General features: G+C 48.8%; 1 long non-coding RNA gene across 1 annotated transcript; it reads right to left on the bottom strand.

Moving 5' to 3' along the window:
- Positions 1 to 5,170: 5,170 nt before the first annotated feature.
- Positions 5,171 to 7,901, bottom strand: LOC119524713. The gene is made up of 2 exons (XR_005214869.1): positions 7,840 to 7,901; positions 5,171 to 5,288 (listed from the first exon to the last, which is right to left on the bottom strand). It is a non-coding gene; the product is annotated as an uncharacterized LOC119524713 (long non-coding RNA).
- Between the last annotated feature and the right edge of the window lie 788 nt (positions 7,902 to 8,689).

The following is an 8,689-nucleotide window of genomic DNA, read 5'->3' as shown; positions in this document are numbered from 1 at the left end:
TGCATTAGTGCTATATACTGCACACCCCTCAACCTGAAGCTTGTGTTATCAGTGGGTCTCATTGAATTCAGTGCCTATAATAAATATTATTTCCTCAAATTTTGTGTTTAGTCATCAATAATGCAGGAAAGTGGAAACCATAGCATATACTACAATGGTTATTGAAGACCAGCCACCAGCATGTTCTGAGATTTGCCACACAGCATAACTGAGTTCATGTAGCCAGATTCTATAATATTGACTCATACATTCATTAAAGTTGTAAGAATTGGGGGTGAATAAGTGAATAAATGGAAAGAGATTCCTGTTCTTGCATAGCCTATGTACAAATTTTTACTAAATTCCATTTCATTGAAATACGTTCACATACAATACAGTCATCCATGGTGTACAATCAACTGTTCACAGCATCATCGCATAGTTACGCACACATCACCCCAATCCACCCTTAAACACATTCCCCACACCAGAAAGAATCAGAAAAAGAACAAAACATAAAAGCAAAAAATAATACCCAAACCATCCTGTCCGGCGCCTTCTCGCTCGGTCCCGCGCGTCCTGTCCTCGGCCGGCAAGGAGAACGGAGGGAAAGAGGGAGAGACGCAGACAAACTGACACTTGAGGCACGCAATGGCAGTGAATGCAAGCCTTTTACTGGAGCCAGGAAGAAAACTTTCTCTGTTACATATTCCACACGAGGCCCTATACCCCGTGGGAGAACAACCTCTATGCGGCCGTCAGGCACGGCTCCCTGTGGGCTGTCTCTCCGAGGCTAGCCCGGGTAATTTCTTATATACAATAGTTACAACCAATGTGCTGGCAGTACGCAAGCGTGTACAATAGGCTAGCAGCAACCGCTGCCTCATGCGTCATATGCGGAAGCAGGATACGGGCGCCATCTTGGCTCAAACGATGGGCGGGGGCTACTCTGGAGCAGGTCGCGGCGTGTCCACTAGGCCTTAACCCGGAAAGCGGCTCCCCACATCTCCCCCTTTTTTATATATTTCAACCCAGTGTCTCCATTGATGAGTGTACTCCCGTGGGCCTGAGTGACCCACTACATGTTTTGGTGCTTTGGGGAGTCTGGACTAGGCCCCTGCCATTTTACGGCGGAACCTCTGGCACCGACCAGAATGCTTACCTCATATAGAGACCGGAGAGCCCGTGAGCTGGAAACAACGTGACTCTCCCTACAGTACTTCGCCTCGTAACTGGGGAAAGACGGTTGGGGCAGGAGAGTGGCAACCAGCGTCAAAGGCGTCACTAGGCGTCTCTGTGCAATGGCCAGAGTCCAGTCTGGCCACAACTGGGACTCCGCCTAAGAGACTCGCCTGAGACAAAAATCAAGACTGCTGGAGTTATATGTTATATCCGGGATACGGCCATGGACTTTGCCGCGAACCTGGCCCCAGAGCGCCCCACCCCGAGTGGCCGGGACGGGGATCGATCAGTATAGAAGCTACTGTTAGAAGTACTACAGGTTGAAGACATAGCCATCATAGTGGTAACGCGCAGTTGCTGCTGTGCTTGAAACAAGCGTTCTAACAGGCATTTGACGATTACTAAACCCACCAACAACCCTATAGCGAGGAGAACCCAAGTGGTCAGATTGGGCCACGAAAACCAGGAGGTAACTCGGTTCCACAGGTCAGTTACCAAACTGACAAGGTTGAACTTAACGGGGGTCAACTTAACGGCCCCAATCTTGTCCAGGCTGACGTCCACCTGCTGGGTAAGATTGGTAAAAGTTGGCAGATAAGTATTTTTAAGCCAGTCAGAGACTTTGTGGGTGTTAGCAGTTACATTGGCCCTGACCGGAGTGACACAAAGTCTGAAAAGGATCCATCGGGTGTCACACAGTTGCTCGACTGTTTTCCAGAGCCCATCTATCTCCTGTCCAAGTTCCTGTATTTCACTTTGCATTTTCTGGATTGCTTGCGAATTCAACTCTAACATTAGATTGTGGGCGTGCAACGCGTCCCGGGTGGCATTGGCTAAAGTGTTGACTGTCTCCATCGTCAGGGCGATCTGCTCCGTTGTCCAGGCTTGAAGCACCGCATTCCCCACTGCTGGGACGAACAATGAAGCGACGATGCCGCCGAGGTTCCACAGCCAGCCTTTGACACTTCTTGGTTTCCTGTTAAGGGAGGGATTAAAAGGCCCAGAAAACGGAAAGTTTTCCGTTGATACAACCTGGGTAATAGGGCCTACCCAATCAGTGGTGTTGACTGGGACCCAAACATAGCTGGGACGGTAGGTTAGGATGGCGTAGGGAGGGAATCCGTTCCAGCATTCAGACAGGGTACAGGGGACGCTGGAACAGTTGAAGGTAGGCTCTGTAGAGAGTAGAAAGGCGAAGGGTGGGAGCACACAGACCTGCCTGTGCAAAGGGAAGGAACAATTTTTATCCGCATATGTTCCCTCTGCACCCGAAAAAGAACAATTGGGAGAGTTACCCGTCGCGTCGGTTGACGTGTTGGTAAGGGTACCATTCAATAGCATGAAATAGCGCAGGTCCAGACATGCCCCCAAGGGGTTGCAGGCCAAATGCTGAGCGAAGGTTTGGATACGGGAGGCTATGGGGTCGATTAATGGTTCTCGACATTGGTTTACGGTACCCCACGCCGATGCCTCAGTATATTTTCGGATCTTGCTTATTGCTGTGAAATTACGTATGTGAGGGCGCACGGACCAGAGCCACCAGTCCTCACTTAAGAGGAACGGGTGCCTCACGGGCATACAGCTGTGCCAAGAGAAGTCCTCCAGAGTGGCTTTCCTGTGTAGATCATGCGCACAAGGGGGGAAAGGAGGCTGCGGGACATCAGGATCTCGAGAGCAGTTAAGGACTGTTGGTCTAAACCCAGAAAACTTGAGGCATCTTTTCGTCTCATTTTTGTTAAGCAACCCCTCACAGTCCTGTTGATAGCCAGCCGAGGTATTAAGAAATTCTAGCAAGACTCCAAAAGTCACCTGAGTGCAATGGGTATCACAGGCAGTACTTGTGCTGTTTGCGCAGGAACAATTAGCTATAGAGCGATTAGCAAATGAAAGGATCAGCGTATCATCGGTTAGAGGAAAGGTCTCCTTGAAGGTTATGGAGGAAACATTGGTAGGCAAAGGTAGATGATGGAGGCTAAGAGTTAAATTAGGAGTGAAGAACTGAGGAGAGGCGGGGGACCCCGCAGAAAAGGGAGCTAGCGTCGGGGGATGGTGCCAGAGGCCCCAGAGGAACTGATCTTCTCCCTGAACCACTGCAACACTGCTGAGAAAGAGAAAACAAATCAGGAGGGTATTTATAGGGGAATAGGGGTTGGGATCACCGGTCCTCCCCCTGGACGACGGGGAGGCGGTCAGGATCATTCTCATCATCTTGCTGGTCATCTTGCTGGTCGTCACCAGCGTTGAAGGTTGGGTCTCTTGTGTCATGTTGGGGGTTCCCCAATTGGTCAGGCTGCAGCCTCTCAGCGCTCTTGGGCGTTGATACGGTTCTCACCAATCTCTCCGGAACCCACACCGGTTGACGTCCTGGTTCCTGTGGGAAGACACAAACAGAGCCTCTGGCCCAGCTGAGCACGGGGTCAGGGCCTTGCCACTGTCCTGACAGGACATCCTTCCATCGGACTAGACCTCTATGTGGAGGACTCGGGGTGGTGTGCTGAAGGGCAGGTGTCATGCCCTGTGAATTTTCATTTAAGAAATTATACGTGAATAAGGCTACAGACAGTTGAGCCTTTGGGGATAGGCCGTGACCTATCCCCTCTTTCTGTTTTTTGAGCAAGTCTTTCAGAGACCTGTGTGCTCTTTCAATGATACCTTGTCCTTGAGGGTTGTAAGGGATTCCATGCTTCAATTGTACTCCCATATTATCACAAAATTTTTGGAAAGTTTTACTGGTATAAGCAGGTCCGTTATCTGTCTTTAACATTTTTGGCTTGCCCCACGCTGCCCAAGCGGCAAGGCAGTGTGCAATGACTTGGTGGACTTTTTCTCCTGTCTCAGCAGAGGCAAATAATATTTGAGAACATGTGTCTACTGACACATGCAGGTATTTGATTTTTCCGTACTCTGAATGATGAGTGACATCCATTTGCCAAATGTCTCCTGGGACGAGACCTCTAGGGTTAACTCCCACAGATGGGATATGCTGCTGAGTAACACAATTTCCACAAGCTCGGACTATGTCTCTAGCGGCCGCTCGCGGTATACTAAACCGCTTAGCCAGGGTACCTGCATTGATATGAAATTTGGCGTGGAACTCTCGGGCTTGCTGATATGGTGTCAGCACGGGGAAGACGTGTGGCTGTCGAGTGGCCACATCTACTATGTGATTTCCTTGGGCCACGGGACCAGGTAGGCCTGTATGGGCCCTAATGTGAGTTGTGTAAAAGGGATGTTGCCTAGTATGAATCGTCTTTTGCAGCTCGAGAAAGAATGTGCTTACAGTGGAGGAGCATTTTATAATGCCCACAGTTTCTAGGATTTGTAGAGCATTTACGACATAAAGGGAATCAGAGACAATATTCAGGGGGCCAGGAAACTCTCTCAGGACTGTAATAGTAACCTGCAATTCAACCCACTGCGGTTTTTGTGGTTGAAAAAACACTGTTTTGGGAGTGTCCCCTTCCACACAATACGCCCCTGTGCCGGAGCTGGAGCCATCCGTGTACACGGTGAGGGCGTTCGCTAGTGGCCTAGACGAAGTCACTTTGGGAAAGATTACCGGATGTTGGGTGACAAACTGTAAGAGGGGGTCTTTGGGATATTGGTTATTAATACATCCCGAAAAGGTGCATCGGAGAACAGCCCATTGATCTATGCATCCGGTAAGCACCTCAATTTGTGGGAGAGAGTAGGGTACTCTAAGGTTTTTTGGTGGTTGGCCAAGGTGTTGGATGGCCTTCTTGATGGCCTCCAGGGCCAGATCTGCAACTGCGGTAGGGTAATGCTCTAAGATCTTTTTTGGAGAAACTCCGGGGTGGATCCAGAGTAATGGCCCCTGTTGCCACAGCACCGCCGTGGGCTGTGACACCGTCGGCAGCAGGCAAGCTTCGAAAGGCTTATCAGGGTTTATTCTTTTTAACGTGGCACTACTGAGTGCCTGTTCTACTTGGCATAGTGCTTGTCTTGCTTCAGGGGTGAAGGACCGGGGCGAAGCTAAGTCCGGATCCCCTTTAAGCAAGTCAAACAAGGGTCTTAATTCGGCATTGGGTAACTTCAGATATGGGCGAACCCAATTTATGTCTCCCATGAGTTTTTGTAAGTCATTGAGGGTGTTCAGTTTATCTAACCTGTGCCGGTTTGAATATATTGTGTCCCCCAAATGCCATTATTTTTGTGGTCTTGTGGGACAGACGTTTTGGTGCTGGTTAGATTTGCTTGGAATGTGCCCCACCCAGCTGTGGGTGGTGACTTCGGTGGGATACTCCTATGGAGGTGTGACTCCACCCATTCAGGGTGGGCCTTGATCAGTGGAGCCATATAAAACATGCTGACTCAAAGAGACGGAACGGAGTGCAGCTGTGAGTGACGTTTTGAAGAAGAGCAAGCTTGCTAGAGAGGAACGTCCTGGGAGAAAGCCATTTTGAAACCAGAACTTTGGAGCAGACGCCAGCCACATGCCTTCCCAGCTAACAGAGGTTTTCCGGACGCCATTGGCCATCTTCCAGTGAAGGTACCCGATTGCTGATGTGTTACCTTGGACGTTTTGTGGCCTTAAGACTGTAACTGTGTAGCGAAATAAACCCCCGTTTTATAAAAGCCTATCCATCTCTGGTGTTTTGCATTCTGCAGCATTAACAAACTAGAACAGATTTTGGTACCGAGAGTGGGGTGCTTTTGCTGCTGAGTTTGCAAATACCAAACATGTTGGAACAGCTTTTTAAATGGATAATGGGGAGTTTCTGGAAGAATTGTGAGGAGCTTGATAGAAAAGGCCAAAACTGCTTTAAAGAGACTGTTTGTGGAAATATGGACTCTAAAGATACTTCTGATGAGGACTTGAGCAGAAATGATGAATATGTTGTAAACTGGAAGAAAGGCGATCCTTGTTTTAAAGTGGCAGAGAATTTGGCAAAATTGAGTCCTGGTGTCAGATGGAAGGAAGAATTTAAAAGTGACAACCTGGAGTACTTAGCTGAGGAGATCTCCAGACTACGTGTGGAGGACGTAACCTGGCTTCTCCTTGCAGCTTATAGTAAAATGCGAGCAGAAAGAGATAAACTTAGAACTAAACTCTTGGGTTCAAAGAGACCAGAAGCTGAAAATTACGAGCTCCCAGGGGGTGGAATCCCAGAAGCTACAGCCCAACGTGAGGATGTAACTGAACATGGAACCCAGCCGCCATTTCAGTACAAGCCAAGATTGGAGATGGAATTATCCAGAAAGGATTTGTGGAAACTCCTGTTGTCTGATGGCTTTGACCCCTGTGTGCTTCATGCAAAGCCAACAGAATTTTTGCGAGAACTTTATAGACAGAGCCGCTGCCAGTCTGGACTGGAGGAGACAGACAAGGAACAAATTGCAGGAAAAATTTCTTCAAACACAGAGCCATGGAGGTTGAGGTCTGGAGTCAAGAGGCCTTGGGCTGGGAGAGCGGAGCAGCCTACACGCATGGAAAGGGTGAGTTTGCCCCGGAGGTCGAGGGTGGGCATTCCACCTCGATGCTCTGGAAGAGTTTTGCCACCCGAGGTCCCAAAGAGGGTGGAGCACATTCCCAGGGAATTGGGGAGAGCCTGGCTGCCACCACACTGTTCTGAAGGGGTTGAGCGTGTGCCCCAGAGATGGAAGGGAATCCGGGAGCAGCCCCGATGTTTGAGGAGGGTGGGGCCGAGAAGGTGGTCTCCCCAATGTGTGGGTATGTTGGAGCACTCACCTAAGCGTTTGGAGAGGAAAGGGCTGCTGAAAAGGTCCTTGGGAAGGGTTAGACTCCCGCTCTCTCAAGCCCCAAGGATGCAACGTCGTTCTGTAAATGACTCTCAGACTTTGAAATCTAATGGAGTTTGTCCTGCAGGTTTTAGGAACTGTTTTGGTCCTGTTAACCCTGTTTTCCTTACTGTTTCTCCTTATGGCAATGGAAATGTTTATCCTATGAATGTCTGTTCTTTGTATATTGGAAGCACATAACTTGTTCTAAGTTCACAGATCCACAGCTAAAGAAAAATTATGCCTTAGGACTGGCCATGCCTATAATTGATTTTGATGGGATTTTGTACTTAACTTTTGTTACTGAAAGGATTTAAGTTTTTGTGATATTGTGATGAAATGAATGTATTTTGTATTTGGAAAGATAATGTCATTTTGGGGTCCAGGGGGTGGAATGTGCCGGTTTGAATATATTGTGTCCCCCAAATGCCATTATTTTTGTGGTCTTGTGGGACAGACGTTTTGGTGCTGGTTAGATTTGCTTGGAATGTGCCCCACCCAGCTGTGGGTGGTGACTTCGGTGGGATACTCCTATGGAGGTGTGACTCCACCCATTCAGGGTGGGCCTTGATCAGTGGAGCCATATAAAACATGCTGACTCAAAGAGACGGAACGGAGTGCAGCTGTGAGTGACGTTTTGAAGAAGAGCAAGCTTGCTAGAGAGGAACGTCCTGGGAGAAAGCCATTTTGAAACCAGAACTTTGGAGCAGACGCCAGCCACATGCCTTCCCAGCTAACAGAGGTTTTCCGGACGCCATTGGCCATCTTCCAGTGAAGGTACCCGATTGCTGATGTGTTACCTTGGACGTTTTGTGGCCTTAAGACTGTAACTGTGTAGCGAAATAAACCCCCGTTTTATAAAAGCCTATCCATCTCTGGTGTTTTGCATTCTGCAGCATTAACAAACTAGAACATAACCTGAGAGACACCTTTTGGGGGGAGACTTGAGTAGACGTAAGTTTTGCTCCCAGGAAGGTGACAATCTCGGTCATCTGGATCTTCTCTGGGGCTATTTCAAGATTGACCTCTCTAAGTGCAAGAACCAAATGTGATAGTGCAGCGTTAAGGAGATCTGGGCTTTCATGAGTCAGCAAGATATCATCCATGTAATGAAGGATCCTTACTTTGGGGAATTGCTGCCGGGTATCGGCCAACTGTGCAGCGACATACAACTGACACATGGTAGGGCTGTTGGTCATGCCCTGGGGCAGGACCGTCCACTCAAAGCGGTGACAGGGCTCCTCTTGGTTTAGAGAGGGCACAGTAAAAGCAAATTTTTGGGTATCCTCTGTGTGAAGTGGGATAGAAAAGAAACAGTCTTTGATATCTAAGATGATAACAGGCCAACGCTCTGGCAGGGCCGAAAGGAGGGGCAACCCCATCTGAACGGGCCCTAAAGGCTCCATGCAATTATTGATGGCTCTTAAATCGTGCAGCAACCTCCACTTGCCTGATTTTTTCTTTATAACAAAAATAGGGGTGTTCCAAGGTGATGTGGAGGGAATGAGGTGGCCCTCTCTTAGCTGATCTGACACCAGAGTGTGTAATGCGGAGAGCTTTTCCCGTGATAAGGGCCACTGAGGCACCCAAACCGGAGATTTGGTCTTCCATTTTAGCTTTATGGGTGTGGGTGGGAACATTCCCTCAGTGGCCCCCAGGAAAAACCCAGGCCTTGCTTGACAATGTTGGAGGTAGCTTGTATGGGCTCTACACGTCCCTGTAACGAGGCTCCTAAGCCTTTGCCAGGGACATATCCCATTCCTTTTAA

The sequence above is a fragment of the Choloepus didactylus genome, assembly GCF_015220235.1.
Source record: "Choloepus didactylus isolate mChoDid1 chromosome 11 unlocalized genomic scaffold, mChoDid1.pri SUPER_11_unloc4, whole genome shotgun sequence".
NCBI classification, from domain to species: domain Eukaryota; kingdom Metazoa; phylum Chordata; class Mammalia; order Pilosa; family Megalonychidae; genus Choloepus; species Choloepus didactylus.
The sequence above is the reverse complement of the archived record's forward strand: the minus strand, read 5'-3'. Positions and strand labels throughout refer to the sequence as shown.